Below are 20,365 nucleotides of genomic sequence, written 5' to 3'. Positions count from 1 at the left end.
CAAAAGAGGATCCTAACTCACCTCCTCCCATGAACACACAGAATCTACAGCTACACATGGAACAACCTCCTCTGAAAAAAAAAAAATAAAAAAACCCAAAAAACCATGCTGAGCAGCTCCTAGGCCTCTGGCCCTCATGGAAGGTAGGAGAGGCTGAGACAGTCTCAGGATCAACCCCACTCCCTGAGGCAGTGACTCACCTCTGGAGGGAACAAAAAACCTGGAGCTTCTCCCTAGGGTGCAAAGGGTTTGGATCTCACATTAGGCACCCCAATTTTTTAGACTTGTACATGAGGGAGGAGCCCCCAACCATCTAGCTTTGAAAACCAACAGGACCTGTGCCAACAAGACCCACAATGCACTCAGGCAGGCCCCCGAAAGTGTGTCATCATCACATTGAGATGTGAGAAATGGCCCTGACAGGCCTGGTGCTCAGGCTCACCAGCCCCAGCCCCAGCAGGGAGGAGAGGGGGAGGGACGGACGCCCGGGGCTGGCGTGGGAGGGGCTCATCTGCTTGTCTGGGAGCATCACCCTGAGGGGCAGGCATCTGATGTGACAGACATTCAGGGGCCTGCGGGGGTGCTTTGCCTCACTTCAGACGGCAGACACCAACTTTTTTTGTTGTTTCTTTTCAGCCCTAGGTAGAAAATTCATCTACTAATACAGTAACGTGAAAGCTTCAGTCTGGAAATTAATCATTGTCTCCCACCCCCTCCACAGTCACAGACACAGCCCGGAGGCTTCCGTCTCCAGCTTCAGCTGGGACCCCAGGCCTGAGCACAGCTGCTTCTCTGAGTCTTCTTCTCATTGCTCTGCTTAGTTGATCCACTGTTTACTCAGGCTTATGTCTTTCTCACTTGGAGATTCACTCCTCATTTTAGCAAGATTCAATATCTAAGAAGACTGTGTGGAGGTAAACTCTCTGAGTCCTTCAAGGTATGGCAGCTTTAGTTTTGCATTCACTCCTGTTTAATAATATGGCTGGCCTAAGTATTCTAGGTTTAAAGACTTTTTCACTTAGAACTTTAAAAGCATTGCTCCATAGTAACAGCCGTGGTACTGACGACACGCCCAGACTAGCTGTGTCTTGTCGTGTATGTTACTTTCTCTTAAGAAAGCTTTAGAATTCTCTACATTTGACTTCCTGAAATTTCTCAGTGACGTCGATGTTTAGACCTTTTTCCATGTAGAGGGACTACCTTATGTAGAGGGAAACATGTGTCTCCCTTCAGCTCTAGAAGTTTAGCTTAAAATTCCATCCTTCAAGGAGTGTTTTCCACCCCACTTTGTCAGCACTCTAATGAAAATCTGATCCATTGAAAATTGAACACAGCTCTTCTGACACCTTGATTCTGTCCCTCTGAGACCCCTGTTGGATTTCTAACCTCCAGTCCTGTAAAATAATACGTTTGGGTTATTCTAAATCACCAACTTTGTGGTAGTTTGATTCAGCAGCAGTAGAAAACTAATACAGATGTTGGTAATGCAAGTCGAGTGCTACTGTAACACACAGAAAAATATGGATGTGTCTTTAGAATTGGGTAGTGGGCAGAGGCTGCAAGAATTTTGAGGCACATGATGGAAAAAGCCTAGAGCAATTTGAATTGACCATTAGTAGAAAAATGGGTAATACTGATTTTTGCCAGGAGGGACTCATCAGAAGGAAGTGAGGAGCCTGGCAGACAAATCGTCACTTTGGAGAACGCCTAAATCAGCCTGCTGGGAGAAATACTGTAGACATGAAAGGTGCTGCTAGCAAAAGCTTGGAAGGAAATAAGCAACGTATTAGCAGCTCTGTTAGTCTTCCTTTTCATGTGCAGAATTTCATGCATACAGTGTCATTCTATGAGTAGAATACCATGGTATTCATGTATTCCTGAATTTTTCTAAGTTGTTAATTAAAAAGAGGGTAGGGGAGGAAGAGAGGTGGTTTAATTGTTTCCTCCATGGTCATTTTTTCTATTTGTTTATCTTGTAACAACATTCACTGCTTTTCTAATTCTTTTAGGTTGTAGGTTAAGTTGTCTATTTGAGATTGTTGGTTTCTGAGGAAGGCCTGAATCGCTATGAACTTCCCTCCTAGGATTGCTTCTGCTGCATCCCAGAGCTTTTGTGTGGTTGTGTTTTTATCTTGTAACAACATTCATTACTTTGCAGACTTTCCTCATATGTCCAGGAAAGAGAATCCTTGTGACACAGTGGCAGATAGTTCAGCAGAATTGTGTTCTGTAGTCATGTAGCAGCTGTAAGTGATAAACATGGACATTTCACTGAGGAGATTCCAAGCAAGGTGCTGAAATCTAAACAGTTTTCTTGTTGCTGTTCCTCATAAAATATGAGAAGAAAGAGACAATAAATTCAAGGAAGAACTGTTACACATAACGAAACAGGACTCGATACTTTGGGAAATTCTTAGCCTATTCAGATTGCAAAAGATGCTGAAATAAAGAGGTCCCACTCAGGAAATTGTGCTCTAGAGAATGTTACTGAATAGTTTCACTAATAACCAGGAAAAAAAGGTCAGAGTATTCAGGTACTTAAAAGGTTAAGCATGCAATTCATAATGCCCTCAGCAAGCTAAGAAGCCAGGAACAGAGATGGGAATATCCAGGGAAGATCTGTGGAGGAGGAACCTCTGGCCCAGGGAAGTGAATTCCAAGACATCCATGAGACATCTATTAAGTCCTTGAGAATGTGAGCCATCAGAACACTGCCAGCTTGACTGAAAAGGACAGAGAGGATAAAAGAGGCTGTCTTTTTATTATCATTAATAGTACAGTGTAATTTGTTCTAAAAACCTAGTTTAATCCTTGTCCTCTATCTTCAGATCCAGGTTCAGTATTTCTGGCACAACTCCTTCATAGGCAGTATTGTGTATTTCCATCATAAAGTACATATTGCCTGATTATTTTTGTGTGTGATGCCCTCTGACAATGGATGATTATTGTCTAAGCTGTTAATTCACAAGGAGTTGCAAAGCAGGATGATATTCTATCATTCCTTCCTCATGTACTATTACTCATTGCTGCTAAAATACAGTTTACAAAAATGTAACATTGTAACTCTCATGTAAATTTAGCATAAACACGTCTAGGATTTTACTCAACTCATTAAGGAAGAGAAGAGTTAGGTAAAGAGCAGTTCAAAGTACATGTTTGAGGTGCTATGGATTTATTTTCAATTTAGTAATGTTAGAGTCACATTTGCTAGGTTATATACCAGACTGGTTGGTATCGTACTTTAGGGCTTTTCTTTTCCACTGAACAAAAACTATTTGCTTACCTACTAGATAAAAATCTACAGAACAACAGGTAACATCAGAAAGCCCGGGACCTTTAAACAGCAGTCTTAACATTGCTTAGCCTCATTTATCTTTTTGAAGGCAAACCTCCCCTCATCAACTCTGACCATGGGGAGGTACAGTTCATTTAGAAAGGCAGGGCAAATCCTGGGTCCTTTCCCTCTTTTCACCTGTGTTCAGAACAATGTGCTTTTTTTTAGAATGTGCAACATTATGAAATCATGGATTTTCACATTAGATGTGTTCAGCCCTTTGTAATTACTATCAACATTTATTTAACCCTCTACCTTCTTAAATAAATGGAAGCATATCAAATATATTTTTAAAGAGATTAATAAAGAAAAAGCTAGTAAAAAGTGACTGTGAGAAGGACCAATGCAAATTTTGCCAGTAAGAGAGATCTTCTAAATCTTAGTGTGCTTGTGAAAGCTAATTCTATGGAGAACTGGGTGCTGTGTAGAAAATAAAAGATATGAAGAGGACAATCAGAGATTCTCAGATCTTCATTCATATTTCACAGTAAAATGAAACACAAAGTGCTAATCCTAGAAAATTTCATCCTTAACATCTGAAATGAGTAGAATCAAAACTTTCACACGGGACTGTAAACATCAGGTTTTTGATTAGTCAACTTAGCATGTGTGTGTCGATTATTAAAACTAGTAACATACAGTAAATATAAATGTCCTTTTATGCATTGCGACATCCCTATTAGCTTTCTGAGTCAAGCCATACTTTTCAGGTTGTTTGGGATGGGCTGACAGGCACACCTCCCTCCTTCTAAGCCATAAAATTCCTGAGTTTTTCCTGTAGAAGTCACTGAATTCATTTCCTTCAGCTGTGTTTTCCTAATGCAAAAGCTAACATTTCCTTGGGGTAAATAGCTTTTAACTTTCCTTCCTGACACTCGAACTCTCAGGGGAATATAAGAGATGGACACTGTTCAAGATGTAAAGATGTGAGGATGCAAATGTGTCTGGTTCTTAAATAGAAGCTGTCTTGCGAGATTGTCTCAATGAGTCTCAGGTGACTGAAGACAGATGTGATACATGTAATTGAAATGCTATTATTTATAAGACATTTTAATATACCTCTGTGATTTACAGCAAAAAATATATATACCTTTATTTTTAAGTGTAATACTCTTCACTGAAAGTCAGCCAGCATTAGTTTCTCAGAAGCTTATGAGCAACTAGTCTATTCATTGTCTTCACTTGGACTCCTGAGTCTCACAATTTTGGGGGGACGCCTTTCACCTCCTGCATAATTCCTTCTTACTCACCTTTTCAGACTTCTCCTCACTTACTCCAAGTATCAGGCTGCTCCGGGGCCAAGTCTTTGAATCTGTTCTCTTTCCTGTCTAGACTCGGTCCCTTACTGATCTCACCCCACGTCAAGGCATAAAGACCATCTCTACATGTAGGAGCTCCAGCTCTGTATCTCTAGCTCCACTCTCCCCAGTGAACTTTGGGAGTACGTCCAAAGTCAGCTCCATTTTCAAATTTCTCAGGCCAAATATCCAGGCATCACCTGGATGTTTCCACACATCACCCTACACGGCATTCATCAGTAAATCTGGGAGGTTCCAATTTCAAAACATGTCCATAATTCAACCACTTCTCACCATCTCCACTGCTCTCACCCTGGACCAAGTCACCATCCCATCTCCTCAGAATATGGTATGATTTCCTGTCTGGTACATCAGGCAATTCCAGGTGGAAAAAAGATGGCAAATGTGAGTCATTAAAAAGGACTTAATAAAGGAACCACTGACAAAGGTGTGAGCAGAGAGAAGAAGAAAAACAAAGGATCACGTGACACCCCAGTGCCAGCACTAGCAGGAAGACGTTACTACCTTCAGGCCGAGGAATTGTTACAGGAAAGCAGTAAAGTAGCTAAATGTGCAGGGCCATTGGCAGAACTGGGCCCCGATGGATGGACACAGCCAGCCAGTGGCGACCTGTACCAGCAGGAGAAGGGGTAATAAAGATATAAATTTCACTCATCTCCCAGAATCTCCTGTGAGTGTCTCTCATCAGTTGAGCCCAATGCAAGTCAGCCTCAAAGAATCCACTCAGGAGTTAACATATGTCACAAGTCACTCCTGCGGGGCACAAAGCAGGAAGAGAAGGGTGGGGAGTGATCACCATTATTCTCCCTTGCTCCTGCCCTTGCTCCTTTTTTTTTCTTTTTTTAAACACACAGCCTGGTAGGTTTTGTTAAAGACATGAGGCAGACCTTGTCAGACGACTGCCCGAGCTCCCGGTGAGTTTCTATCCATCAGCGTAGACGTCTCCGAGGCCCCGCCTCCAGAGCCCCTCTTCCTGTGAGGGCCTTTTCTTACTGCTCTCTTGTGCAACTTTCTTGAGCTGCACCACTCTCCTTGTGGTTTCTCGGCCATTCCAGGCACTCACCTGCTTCAGGGCCTCTCTAATTTTCTTCCTTCTGCGTGAGCTCTCTGCCTCCAATATTCCTTGTGATTCACTTCACCTTTTACTCAGACGTCCCCCTCTCTGCAAGGCCTTTCCTGGCCACCTATCTAATTTACACCAGTATTCGCATCAAGTCCTGGCTTGCTTTTCTCATTAGAAAAAATTATTTCCTATTCTATTTCTACCGTCTAATATACTTTATATTGTATGTCAACTTAAATATCTAATGTATTTAATGTAAGCTCCCTGGGGATGAAAACTGTTCTCTTTGCTTCCCTGATGTTTTCCCAGTGCCTACAGCAGTACCAACACAGATTAGGTGCTCAGTTAGTATTTGCTTAATGAATGAATGAAAACAAAAATGGACAGAACCCTTCTTTTCCCCCAAGCATTTTCATATGATAAAATATGTGAAATCTTGTGAGTGCTGCAGTGTTTAATTTTCAATTGGTTTTACTCCTGCACTTAGAACATGAACCCACGTACCCTGCCCTGCACCTGGCTATTTGTGATTACGAGGTCGAGCAGCCCATGTAACAATGCAGCCTATTGATTAAGAATAGTCAGATATTTAAGCACCAAGTAGCAGGAGAAGGAAAGTCTGCCCTCATTATTCAACTTCAGTTAGTAGCTGTGAGTACAGTATCCTCTGGAAGGGTGGCAGGCCCTTAGCTATTTAAATTCAGAATGTACAGCTAACAGCAAACTGTAGGAAAGTGCATCTGATGTGGGTGGTAATACAAAGGAGAATTAACAAGGAAAAATGTGTCCCAACGCTTCAAACATTATCGCATGCTTTGGAGACATACAGTCTCTCAGTAGGCAAGTCAGAAACAAGTCGCAGTGACTGGCCCTTTAGTCTGTCTCTATTTAGCAAATCATTTTGCCTCCTCTTTGCAAGATCACATTTGTTTATCTTCAAAGTGCTGGATTATAAAGTCTGCTTAAATAAACTAAGTTATTTCAATTTAGAAATATAAGAGTGAAGATCTAACCATGTTTCTTTTAATTTTTTTTATTATTAATATGTAGTCAATTTAGGTGTTAGTTTCAGGTATACAGCAAACAAATTCAGTTATATATAAATATTTTTTTCAGTTTCTTTTCCATTACAGCTTGTTACAAGAAACTGAACATAGTTCCCTGTGCTATACAGTGGGTCCTTGTTGTTTAGCTACAGCAATGTGTATCTGTTAATCGCAAACACCTAATCTATCCCTCCCCTTTCCTCCCCTCCAGTAACCACAGTTTGTTTTCTATGTCTGTGAGACTTTCTGGTTTGTAAATAAAATTTAAACATGGTATTTAGATTCAAGTAAAATCCCTTCTGCTTTGCTTTTCCCATATGCACAATATTAAAGAACATAGAGATTACATAATTGTCCTTAAGGATTTTATCTATCTGATACCTATTTAGGAATAGAATTTAGGAAAAAAAGAAAAAAAAAATAAGAGAGAGAGAGAGAAAGAATTTTAAAAGAAGGGAGAAAGAGGGTTTGAAAACAGTGTATAATGAATAATAGAAGAGTGAGTTGAAGCAGAGTAGTAATCGGGTTCAGGTGTCCTTTTGAAACCTTTACAAAAAAAGGGAGGGGAGATGAATAGATGTTTTTGAAACCTGTGTCTAATCAATAGCAGGACATCAAAACCCAAGAGAAATAGAAATGAATTAAGAAGTAAAGATTAAGAGAGTAATAGAACATAGAGCAGGTAAAAACAGATTTAAAAAAAAAGGGGGGGGTTTGTCGAGAATAAACAAGTGGGACCTAATGAAACTTACAAGCTTCTGCACAGCAAAGGAAACCAGAAATAAAACAAGAAGAAAACCTACGGAATGGGAGAAAATTTTTGCAAGTGAAACCGACAAAGGGTTGATCTCCAGAATATATAAGCAGCTCATACGACTCAATAAGAAAAAATAAACAACCCAATCCAAAAATGGGCAGAAGACCTAAACAAGCAATTCTCCAAGGAAGACATACAAATGATCAAAAAGCACATGAAAAAATGCTCAATATCACTAATTATCAGAGAAACGCAAATCAAAACTACAATGAGGTATCACCTCACACCAGTCAGAATGGCCGTCATTCAAAATCCACAAATGACAAATGCTGGAGAGGCTGTGGAGGAAGGGGAACCCTCCTACACTGCTGGTGGGAATGCAGTTTGGTGCAGCCACTATGGAAAACAGTGTGGAGATTCCTCAAAAGACTAGGAATAGACTTACCATATGACCCAGGAATCCCACTCCTGGGCTTGTATCCAGAAGGAAATCTACTTAAGGATGACACCTGCACCCCAATGTTCTATTTACTATTTATAATAGCCAAAACATGGAAACAGCCTAAATGTCCATCAACAGGTGACTGGATAAAGAAGCTGTGGTATATTTATACAATGGAATACTACTCAGCCATAAAAACCAACAACATAATGCCATTTGCAGCAACATGGATGCTCCTGGAGAATGTCATTCTAAGTGAAGTAAGCCAGAAAGAGAAAGAAAAATACCATATGAGATTCTTCATATGTGGAATCTAAAAAACAAAAACAAACAAACAAACAAACAAAAACAAAGCATAAATAAAGGACAGAAATATACTCACAGACAGAGAATACAGACTTGTGGTTACCAGGGGGGTGGAGGGTGGGAAGGGATAGACTGGGATTTCAAAATTGTAGAATAGACTACACTGTATAGCACAGGGAAATATACACAAAATGTTATGATAACTCACAGAGAAAAAAACGTGACAATGAGTGTGTATATGTCCATGAATAACTGAAAAATTGTGCTGAACCCTGGAATTTGACACAACATTGTAAAATGATTATAAATCAATAAAAAATGTTTAAAAAAATAAAAAATAAAATGTGCTTAGACATTGAAAGTAGATCCATGTTTTACATATAGTTATCAATTTCTACAACAAAAAATTTAGAGAAGACTTCTAATCTACAGAAAAAAGTCATGACTTAGTTTTCCTTTATCAAACAATCAAACACAGACTCCTAAAAGTAATGGAGTCACACTTACTCATTTCTGAGAAATCCTTCTTAATTGCTGACTTCGTATCCCCTCTCCTCCTGCTCATCAGTGTAGTCCATCTCTTTGATCTCTAAGTAGAAGCTCCTTAAGCCCTGAAAGTAGAGGAACAGGAAACATGTTATACATTTCTGAATTGCCAAAGGGAAATGGTTATATAAAACTCTAAATGAATCTACTATGTAATACATAAAAATGCCAGGCAATAGCTGAGCTCAGGCTACCTATTTAAATATATACACTAATTAACTGAGAGACACTGAAGCTAAAGAACTCGGTCATTTCAAGGTCAAACACACACACACACACACAACATATTAGAGAACGTAAAAGCTTAAGATACTCATGAGAACTAAATAAATCACAATCATACTGTGAAATGCATGCACGAAAATGTCTGTTTGGGTGATCAGAGCATCAGAATTTTATAAGCTAAAATAAATTCTCAAGGTATATGAACTTGAATACGGTAAGAAAAACCTGAAGAAAGTCTTGTATTCTAGTTTATATAATTATAAAATGATAGACTGACAGTTTTCAGACATGTTTCACATGCTTCTCCATTTTCTTTTGACACTTATTTTATGGAGAGACCTACTCTACTTGCCATTTCTTTACAGATTTTCTGTGTGATAACTTTAAAGATTTCTTCATCACCCTTGATATTAAGTGTCTACTTTTATCTTTCAAGTATTTTTCATAATTTTTGTCTTAATCCATATAAGAAACTTCTGTACTTTTATGGTATTCTGCAGCTGCACTAAAAAGTCTTGTTGAGCATTTATTCTGCCTGTAACTTGAAGGGCACATTTTCGGTAAGAACTTGGGTCTTTCCTGAACTCCTGAAAAGTCTCTTACTCTCTTCCTTCATGTTTTTATTTTTATCAAACTTACGTAGTCACTACTTTAAAAGAGTCGTAGGATTATGTATATTTTCCTGTGAGAAGTAGCAGTTCAATGCCCTCCATACCCATCTTTTCAAACAAACCAACCTCCCCTCTTTTAGCACATTATTATGGTACTTTCTAGATCTCTTAATATTGCTAACTGATTTTTTCAGTTTTAAGCATTATCAATATTGACTTGTCACCATAGAGGGTGACTAAGACTTCTTTCTTCCCTCTGCATTCCTCACACACCCATATACAAACCCTTTTGTGGCAAACACACCCTAAGGTGACCCCCTATGAGTCATAAACCCTAAACAACCCCTCCCCAAGTGCAGGCAGAACTTATGACCTGCTTCAAGTCCACAGAATACGGCAAAGCTGAAGGATTTTTACTGATGTGATTAAAGCCTCAAATTAGTAGAATTTGAGTTCATCAAAAGGAAGAATGTCCTGAGTAGGCTTGACTTAATTGGGTAAAATACTTTGAGAGAGGGACTGGGGCACTCCCAAAGGTCAGAGACGTTTTCTTACTGACCTTAAAAGAAGCAAGCACCATGAGATCTACAGGTGCAAGAAATGAACTCTTCCAACTACCTGAGGGAGCTTAGAACCCGGTCTTTCCCCAGATGACAATACAGCCCAGCCTTGATGGAACTTCAGCCTTGACTGAAGCCTTGTGAGACCCCCAATCAAAGCAGCGAGCTAAGTTCTGCTTGCACTCCTGACCCACGGGAACTGTGAGCTAGTACAAGTGCATTGTTTGAAGACTAAATTTGAGTATTTTGTTACTCAGTAACAGAGAACTAGTATTCCTTCCCTTTGTAACCTCCCAAATTGCCAGCATTGGTCTTACTAATTTTGAGTGTTAGTATGAGTATGACATGTAAGTGCTTTTACTAACTGCAGTCAGCCACGGCTACCTTTCCTTCCTGCAGACGAGATAATCGCTGCTCTCTCTCCATCACCCCTCCTTTTTTTATTTTCTTTCTTTTTTTGATATTCATCTTTTTGATATTTTGATTTTTTTTGACATTTCATCTTTTAGCTGTCTAATTTCCCCTCAAGAGAGTGAAATACATTAGTATTCTATCAGTTTCAGTGTCCTGGGACTATTCCAGAGGGTCTTTTGGTGCTGTAATCAGAACTCATCTCTCCCTAGTCCTAACACAAGCTATCATGCTGTCCCCTCCATCATGACCATCTTGACTTCTCTCCTGTGTTGCAGACATTGTTTCCTATGTCCTATGTGTTCCTCTCTCTTATCTCACTCTTGTCCTCTAGGAGCTTCATGTTTTTACTCTACCTACTGACTGCACTGACAGTTTGGCTGCATATAGAATTGTAGTGAGAAATAAACTCCCTTCACAAGGCTGAAACCTAACTGCCTAAGTACCTTCCAGGGGTCTTATTGGAAAGGACAAAGCTATTCTGATTCATTTTCCTCTATGTGTCACCTACTTTTTTCATCCCTGGAAGTTAAGAAACTTCTCTTCATCTAAAGTGTTTGAAATTTCAAAATTGATGTGCCTTGGAGAGTTTACACCAAGATGATTTGCTTTTGCAAACTAGTCCATTTATGGTTGTTTCTCTTTTAATATTTTAATTTTCATTGTTATATATAGTCATCCCTCAGTACCTATGGGAGATTGGCTCCAGGACCCACCAAGGACACCAAAATCTGCAAATGCTGAAGTTCCACAGTCAGCCCTCTGAATCTGCAGTTCTACATCTGCAGATTCAACCAACTGCAGATCATGCAGTACTACAGTATTTATTGAAAAAAAAATCTGAATATAAGTGTTCAAACCATGCTGGTCAATAGAACAATTAAAGAAAAGCAATGGAATTTTAAATCATGGTCTATATTCATGAAAGACAAATTAATAAGCCACACAACTTTGCTAGACAGAATTTCTGAAGATATCTCACAATATCATGGCTGATTCTTTTCATTTTGTTTCTAGGATCCTCAGTGCATGGCAATGAGAGGAAAATTTCTCATCTAGTTAACATCATCCTAAAAACAATGAAAAATGGTAAAAATATGAATATTTGATACTCATCCTCCCTCCAAAACAATTAAGTAAGATGAAAAGGAAAGTGTTTTACTTCTAATAGATGAAGAGCAAAAATATCTATTCATTTATAATTAGAGTAAGAACATTGCCAAAATGATATGTGAAAGCATCATGACTCATTTCTGTTATTAATTTACACTTGTTAAATATTGGAAATAAAATTGTCTGTCAATGATGGATTATGTCAAGGCCCTGAAAGTGAATGGAAACCTCAGAAAACAAAAATAAAATGTTGATATAATTTAAAACAATTAACTTTTTTTGAGGCATTAAAGAATCTGACTCAGAATGGCTTTGTTTTAATTATTAAGGTTCACACTTATCTCTTTATCTGTAATAGTTACCCAACTCTGTGATTGTTTTTAAAAATTAGTATACAAGCACTAATATCTGAAAGAATAAGGCAAGTAATATGCATTATTAAGTTTCTATTATTATAACCCAAGCCCTTTTCATACTTTTCATTTTAATCCATATTACAAACTTCTGTGATATTTACAGAAAAGGAAACAGAGGGTCAGGGAGGTTAAGTGCATTGCTCAGCTACACAGTGAGTAGGTGGCAAATGAGAATTCCAATGTAAGTCTATCCAACACACAAACCATTTTCTCCTACTCCATACATTTCAATTTTTGCTCAAATATCTTCACAGACTAATTTCAATAAATAAATGGTCAACTCTACTGACAAAAGTGTTAGTAAGAGTAATGGATGTACAGTTTCCACATGGTTTATACGAATACAAAAACTGACACGGAAAGAATAAGCCCGTGCCCTCTCCCTCCCCATCCTGAGGCTCAAGGATGGGCAGGTGTTTCCTTCACCACCAAATAAAATGGACTTCCCACAAGGTTTTGTTTCTTTAGGAGATCCCAGAGTCCTGGGATCAGTCTTTGTCATAGGAGGGAAAACCCAAGACAAGTGCTTTAAGAGGGCTTTGATTTCCCCAAGCTTTTTAATCTCAAAATTAAGAGCAGTGCCCCTCAGTATGTCCCAGGAGTGGTCCCACTGGCATGCTCCTAGCCCTATTCCACATCCCCCCCAAGACTTCCCCCAGAAAAACTCAGGTCTCCACCTCATCCCCAGAAGTCACCAGAGCTTCACCTTAGAAAGCACTTGACTTTGCAATTATAAACTAAGGTCTCGCTACATGAAAACTGCAGGCAGTCTGGTTTCTTCTTTGCATGCATTAACTGCCTCACCTTGCAAAGCTAAGTGAAACTGGAGCCTTGGAGGGACAATAGTCTGTGTTTTCTTACCAGGTGATAATTAGCTGTTCCAAAAAAAAAAAAAGTGGTACGTTCTTTAAAAATCACTATCTACTAATTTAGAAAAAATACAGAAAAATGCGTTTCTTCTTTTAGGCACAAACGTGAAATGATGCTTTTTCTTACCATTTAGTAACGCCAATGCAAGGGATGCAGCACGAGACAGATGACGTGTTTTCTCTTCCCCCATAAAGCAGTTAAAGAATGGGAAAAGACCCGTTCTTCAGGCTGTGCTTCTGGCTCTGCAGACTCTTTCAGCCCCCCACCCCAAAGCCCAGCAGCTCTTAGTGTCAGAACATTTTCAGTCATCTAACGTTTAACTTCACTTTTTCATGTGTTTCTTGGTGGAGAAGCCAAACAGCTGCTTGCTACTCTGGTAGCAACACTTCCTGTTTAGGAAAAATATATATTTTTAATATAAATATATATTTATATTTATATATTAATTATTATAAAATTTAATCTTCTGTTCTAGGATCAAAAATAGCATTAAAATTTTTGAATGTCTAAAGCTTTCTAAAACATAAAGGTATTTTAAATATGACCCCAACATTTCCCATCTCCTGGTCTCTTCTATACACCTTTGCCATTCCTCCCACTGAAAAGTGCTGTGTCTTCTACACTTGAATTCAGGAAAACTTGTCACTGCTTTGGTCAACTGAGCACAGAAGAAGTGACACTGTGTGACTCTGATATTATGTCATCAAATGTGTTGTAGCTTCTGTCTCATTCCCTGGCACGCTTGCACTTGGAGCTCTGAGCCAATGTGTGGAAAGTGTGACTACCTAGAGCTGCCACGCTGTGAGGAAGCCAAGACACGTGGAGAGGCTACGTGCAGACTTTAAAGTTGGCAGTCCTAATCTTCCAGTCATCCCAGACCAAGAACCAGACTTGTGAGTGAATGAGCCTTCTGGTGATTCCAGCCTCCAGACTTTGAGACCCCAAGGGCAGAATAAAGCTATCCTGTTGGACCCTGTCCAAATTGCTGATTCACAGAATCTGTGCATAAAAAAATGGTCATTGTCATACGTTACTTATTTTTGGAGTAATCTGTCCCACAGAAATCATCACCAGAATACTCTCCCCTCAACTAACACAACATGCTACTTCTCATTTAGTTTTTACATTCTTTGATTGCTTTCTGGTCTTACCTGTCTGCTAAAGTCACAAAGTAATGGGAATTTACTCTTCATATATTTCCACACTCTTTCCTTCCAAGTGCCACAACCCTATTAGACATTTACATGACTGAAACAAGTGTCCATAACATTTCCAGAGCAAAAATTATCTCATCAATTTATTATTCAGTCTCATTAGAGTAATCATTACAACTCTCAAGTATTCGTGCTCTCTCAAAACAGGTTTTTCCCAGCTCAGAGAAAGGCCTGGAATATCACCTCCAAGTAGAGAGTCAGTGATACCTGCATTTGTTAAATTCCAAGTCAAGTCTTCCTGCTTGTATAACACATTCTTAATTCATCACTTAACATAAGAATGTTTCCTCAATCCACAAATTATATTTCAAACATTCATTTTTTTAATAGTAGCTCATGGAAGAAATTACTAACTTTAAAATCCTAACAAGCTTTTTGGTATCTGAATTCATTCAATTTTGTCTTTAAAATTTGAATCTCCCCTCAAATGATCTGGGCTACCATCATGGACCAAGTTTCTTGCTACATTAGTGCCAGTTCCACTAAAATTTTTTGTTTGAGCATATCTTTTAGTTACTAGGAGAAATACGATGAAAAATTAGCAATCAAAGAAAGTATGAAGTATACTGTGAAAATGTAAATAAGAAAATAAGACAGTTACTCTATACAGTGGTTCAGAAACTTCATTACTTTTGTGAAATTTGCTAGTCAAAAATATTTTACAAGAAGGAAACATATCCTTTACAAAATAGAAAGCATTTATCTTATGTTTACCTCTGTGAAAACTACTGAAAGAAAAACTTAGTTACTAACTGTTCAAAGTCATCACACCATTTCATACATTACAGGGCAATGTAATGATAAATTTGTTTGCAATGGTGGAATGTTTACTTTATTTGGGTTCATAATAAAAATCCATAGGAATGACCAGTTTTAATAAAATATGCATGTAGGGAGAAAACATATTTGGTGCATTTTCAGATTAAAGCTTTCTCCCATTTTTTGTCCAAATAAAATATTTGCTTTTTAAGTTAGTGAAATCATATATTAGAGCCATAAGGTGACTTTTTCCTGGATATTATGTTCATGAAGAATTTGGAGTTAATCAAGGTAAATCATAATGAGACCTATTTCACAACTATACACTTATTAAAATTAATAATACAAATAATAAATGTATTTATGCTACTGCATATTTTCTAGGCTTTGTCCTAAACTCTTGATGCCTTTTCTTATTTAGCCTTTACATAATGTTTATACGACAGTTATTACTATTACCTGTATTTTATAGGCAACACATTAAGGAAATTAGCTCATCAAGCAAGTCATGGAGACCTCAAGGCAGAAACTCACCTACGTATTTGATTCTAAAACCATTTGTGCCCCTTCTACATTACAGTGCCTGCCAATCGTATTTTAGAGACATTTACATAATGTATTTCCTGATATCTCTAAGCATTTATAATCTCAAACTAACCAAAAAAACTTTAAAGTATAAGAAGCAAAAAACTAATAGACATTACATAGTTCTTTATTAAGACAGAAGGTATTTTTCCACTAAAATTTAACTTCTTTAAACAAAGCAAAAGGATACAAAATATACACACTATAACATGGAAATTTATTTTACAGAATGTGAAATAAAACAGTGTTGTAAGAGTACAAGGATATATACATATATTTCTGCATGATTTTTTTTAACTGTGGAGAAGAGAAATGAAAATATATTATACATAACCTTTAAATATATATAACCTTTACAGTTTTGACACCTGATTGCCCTAAGAAAGTATTTGCAGGATTAGTTAACACTCATAACTGTGGATCAAAACAGCTGACAGAAATTGATACAAGAGACAGCTGGAGGGTAATATTTTTTCCATATGTTTAATGATCTTAAGCCTAAACTCAAGTACCTGTTTCTATTACCTAGAAAGACAGATGTTCATAAACAAACTTGAAACCTTTGAATAAGAAATTTAAATTTAATTTTAAATTTAATTTTGACTGTATGCTTCATGAGAGCAATGATACATTGGCTTATACCTCTTTATTTTCTATGTGAAAATACTGTTCAGCACATAAATGAAGCACAATTAATACTTGTGTGATAAATCACTTAAGTAACATTAGTACATAACCTAACAGAGTAAACTTTCAAGTTCGCCTAGAATGACATCGAGACAGAGGTCACATAGGGAAGAGTTTTTCTTTATTTAACCAACTTCTACCTAAAAACTGTTGTATAAATAACATCTTTAACACAGTAAAACAAATCCACCATAAAAACAGAAAACAAAGAGCAAACTGAGAAAGTAATTTGTAATAAAATGATAATGTTCATATACCAAAATCAAAATAAAAGAACTATAAATATGGCAGGAAAAGCATGGCTATCTTAACAGCAAAATGCACACAGGCCAGGAACACAGAATTCATAAAAGAAAGAATAAATGAAACAACAATAAAAATGTTTAGAATTACTGGTAATCAAGTCAATTCAATTTTGAAATATTTTTTACATATATCAATTAGACAAATTTTTTTTTAAATCCCTGGTGGGAGATGAGGAGAGAAAGGGCAGTGTTGGGTACTAGCCTTGGGAGAATGAACTTGTATATTTCTATGGGTAAGTTTGGAAATAATTTTAAAAACATATCCAATAAGGAGTTTGATTTAAGAAACTGGGTTAAAAAATAATGATATGATAAAGTATTTTAAATGATAACAAGAAAAGACAAAAACTTTAGGAAAAATATCCATAAAAGAAAGCCCGAATATGAAACAAACCAAATAAAACATGATTTAGTGAATTTTAAGACTACATCTGACTATAATTAAAGATTCTTCTTTGAGCTATACAGGTTTTGTGGCTTATAAATTTTTTTTTGTCTCTGAGTCCAATCATAATATGAGTTTCTAATTGTGACTGATATTTACATAATTATATTGCTGTTCATTATTATCAAATTTTAGATTAACTCTGAAAGCACATCCTAGGAGAATTAATTACCATAATAGAACAGCATGTAAGAGTTATAAACTCTGATAGCAAAATAATGACAAAGCTGAGAGAAGCTAGCAAAGGAGAAGGCAGGAGAGTAATGGAGGAACCTTTTTTTTTACTCATTTTGCATAATGGAGTGTCAAGAATTATGGCCCAAAGTTGACTAAACTATTTATCAATAGTAATGTATTCAACTATAAGTTACAGGAAAACAAGGATTCAGAGAAAGGAGAACACATGTGAGTGTGTCTGCCTCAGTCCTGGGCTGGTACATCTGGTCAACAATTTCATGAAGAGCTGGGACCCTTCTGTCTTTCTTCTCCAACAGGGTCACAGAATGCCTGCTGCCCCCCACCCACACCCCATATTTATGTTCATATTCCAGACAGACGAAGAGGGCACAACCAAGGCTGAAGAGAAAATGGGTATTAAGGGAGTCACTTAATAAGATCTGCCATAATGAGGAAAATAGTTTTTAGTACATAATACGAAGTCTTCAAAGTACTATTACTAATAACACTCAGGAGATGGGTGCACAGCAAAACTGAGCTAAAACTCCTCGTTACTTAGATGAAGGAATCAAAATCATTCCCTAAGTTCATATATTGAGAAATTCAAATAATCACCAGAAAAATTAAAACCAGAATTTAGAGGCAGTTTTTTCTGAACAGAGCTGAGTGGGAGGGTCTCAGGACACTTGTGCTTTTAGTCTACTTGTTTATTTCACAAACACTGATTGGTTGACTCTTAGGCCCAGAGAGTTTCTCTCATCACTGGGGATGCACCAAGGGTAAGACAACAATGTCCATCCCCTTATCTATATTCTAGTAGCAAGTAAGACAGGCAGAGATATACATATAATCTCAGACAATGACATGTGCTAAAAAGAAAGCGATGGGTTCAGGGTGATTTGAGATGGAGACAGAATCTCTCTCTCTGAAGAGGTGACCTCTGAGCAGAAATGAGAACGTAGTACAGAACTGATCCCCATGAGAAGATTCAACTACAGGGAACAGGTGACTACAGATCTACTGTGTCTTAGAGCATGGGACAGTATTTGCTACCTTGAAAAGCCAGGTAACTGATTCCCACCTCTCTACCAGGCACTAATGAGGTTCAAGTTTTTCTGTTATTGATCAAGCCCATCAGAGTTGCACTGACAAACTTTACCCAAAGCCGTGAAACAAACTGGCAGGACTAACGTTGAATCCATTGTGTTAACACAATTGCTGAGGCCCTAACACAATGTCTATTCCAATGATATATTCTAGACTGTAGCTGCTGACAGATTCCAAAGTTTTTCCAGGCATGGAGAAACTCTAGTTAAGAATGAACAAAATAACAGAGTAGAGAGAATGATGTAGGATTTTAATCTCAGGTAAAATTCTGGCCTTTAGATTTATGAGACAATACAATTTTATTTCAGATTAGATATTTTTGAAATTATAATCTTTGACCTCATTTGTAAAAGGATTCTATTTTTGAGCTTTAATTTCTTCCAGGGAATTTAATAAGTGCAGAGGACAAATTTGGGGTGACTTGTGTAAGTGGCATTCTGTTGGCAAAAGGTATTTGTGTGTTTGTGTGTTTCATGATAGCACTCATCCTCAATGCAGAACTTTTTATATGATACATTGGACAGTATGGCTACATATACTTTGGATGAGATATAGATTAGGGTATGAAATTTCATCCTGTAAATCATGGTGTTGAATTAATAACATATTCTCCTGAACCACTCTGGAGAGGTCTGAATCACTGCAGAAAACTGTATAATGCCCACCAGTGGTCTCGGCAGTAAGGATCCAAGGGAGCAGTGGTGGGTCCTGAGGGAGGGAGCCCATGAAGTTGGGAAGAGAACTGTGCTGGGAATGAGGATTGCCCACCCCTGGGATTGAGTTGTCTAATAACCACACTCTGCTTAATTGTATCATTGGGTGACTAAGTCCAATGGGTTAAAAGAATACAATGTTGGGGGAATATTAGAATGAAAAGCTTCTCATCAAGGGAGCAGAATTATGGTGACACTCCTGGTCTCTCATGGCCCCTCTATCACAAATGATAAGTAAGGAAAGAATAAACAAGGTAAACTAGCCTCAGCGCCTCCTCTCTTTCTTTCCTAAGAGTTTCCTGCCAGGAGAGAGTATGTCTGCTCCACAGTGCTGCCTATGTCCATGGCAAAGAGTTCCTGTTTCTGGGGAGTGGATAGTACAGACAGCTGGTCCAATAGCATCTGAATCCACCAAAGATCTTTTATTTTGTCAGTTCTCTTAGAAACTGTCCCTCTGGCCTTCCAAACAACTTAGGTCAGCAATTCTGTGATACAGTTTTGGTTTTAATCCACAGCACCCAATATTTATAAATAACTAAATCTATTATAATGCCAGGTGGTATATAACAGCACATATCATTTAGACCGCAAAGATTTAAGCAACTTTCCCAAGCTCACCAAGTGGTAGAGCAGAGACTTAAATCTATACCCATCACCTACTGCGCTGACAGAAAAAGCCGGTTCTCCTGCAGGAAACTGGCTGCCATTCTTTCCCACACAAGAAACATTTGAGCCAGAATTCTCTTTTACAGTAATCTATCTACCACAAGTAGAATAAAGTTTTATCTCCAGTTGTAAATAGAGAGCACAATTCTCTTAAGTGACTATTATATGAAATATCAAATCTACAGGAAAACTAGGGTGGTTCTGCTCTAATATCACTTTCTCTTGGGAATTCACAAGGCACTTCACAGGGCTCCAATTGTCATATTCTGAGCTCATATCCTGTAATAATCATGTCGGGTCAGGGAAGACCTCTTTCTAAATGAAGTAATGAGAGACAGGCTAGGTTCTCCAACCAACACACTGGAATACCTTCCCTGAAATTTTGGGTTCCACACGCAAAGACAGTCCTTTCTGTCTCCTAAGGATAAGCACAGTCAGCTCTGCTGTGGCCCTTACCTGCTCTCATCAGGACATGCTTGGTCCTCTGCTCTATTTCCCAAATGCATACATCAAACATGTCATGATCTTAATTCTGGAAATTGTTCTCTGTAAAATTGTGCTCTTTTCCATAGTGCTTAAGAAATAGGCATAAACTTCTGTGGAAATTTAATTTCCATTAAATATTAAGACTCTATTCTGTGTACTTCTGATGCAGAGATCAGAAACTAGGTGCTTCAGAGAGTATGTA

General features: G+C 37.9%; 1 long non-coding RNA gene across 7 annotated transcripts in view; it reads right to left on the bottom strand.

Moving 5' to 3' along the window:
- Positions 1-20,365, bottom strand: part of LOC141577567 (uncharacterized) — an 839,800-nt gene that overhangs the window by 631,516 nt on the left and 187,919 nt on the right. For 6 of the 7 annotated variants that reach the window (XR_012506829.1, XR_012506827.1, XR_012506828.1 and 3 more), the window contains 2 exons: positions 13,146-13,408; positions 8,775-8,878 (listed from right to left, as the gene is read on the bottom strand). This is a non-coding gene — a long non-coding RNA (uncharacterized LOC141577567). Of the gene's footprint in view, positions 1-8,774; positions 8,879-12,953; positions 13,025-13,145; positions 13,409-20,365 lie in introns of all 7 variants that reach the window. The other variant, XR_012506830.1, reaches the window with a different exon arrangement.

The sequence above is a fragment of the Camelus bactrianus genome, chromosome 4 (genome assembly GCF_048773025.1).
Source record: "Camelus bactrianus isolate YW-2024 breed Bactrian camel chromosome 4, ASM4877302v1, whole genome shotgun sequence".
In the NCBI taxonomy this organism is placed as follows: domain Eukaryota; kingdom Metazoa; phylum Chordata; class Mammalia; order Artiodactyla; family Camelidae; genus Camelus; species Camelus bactrianus.
The sequence above is the reverse complement of the archived record's forward strand: the minus strand, read 5'-3'. Positions and strand labels throughout refer to the sequence as shown.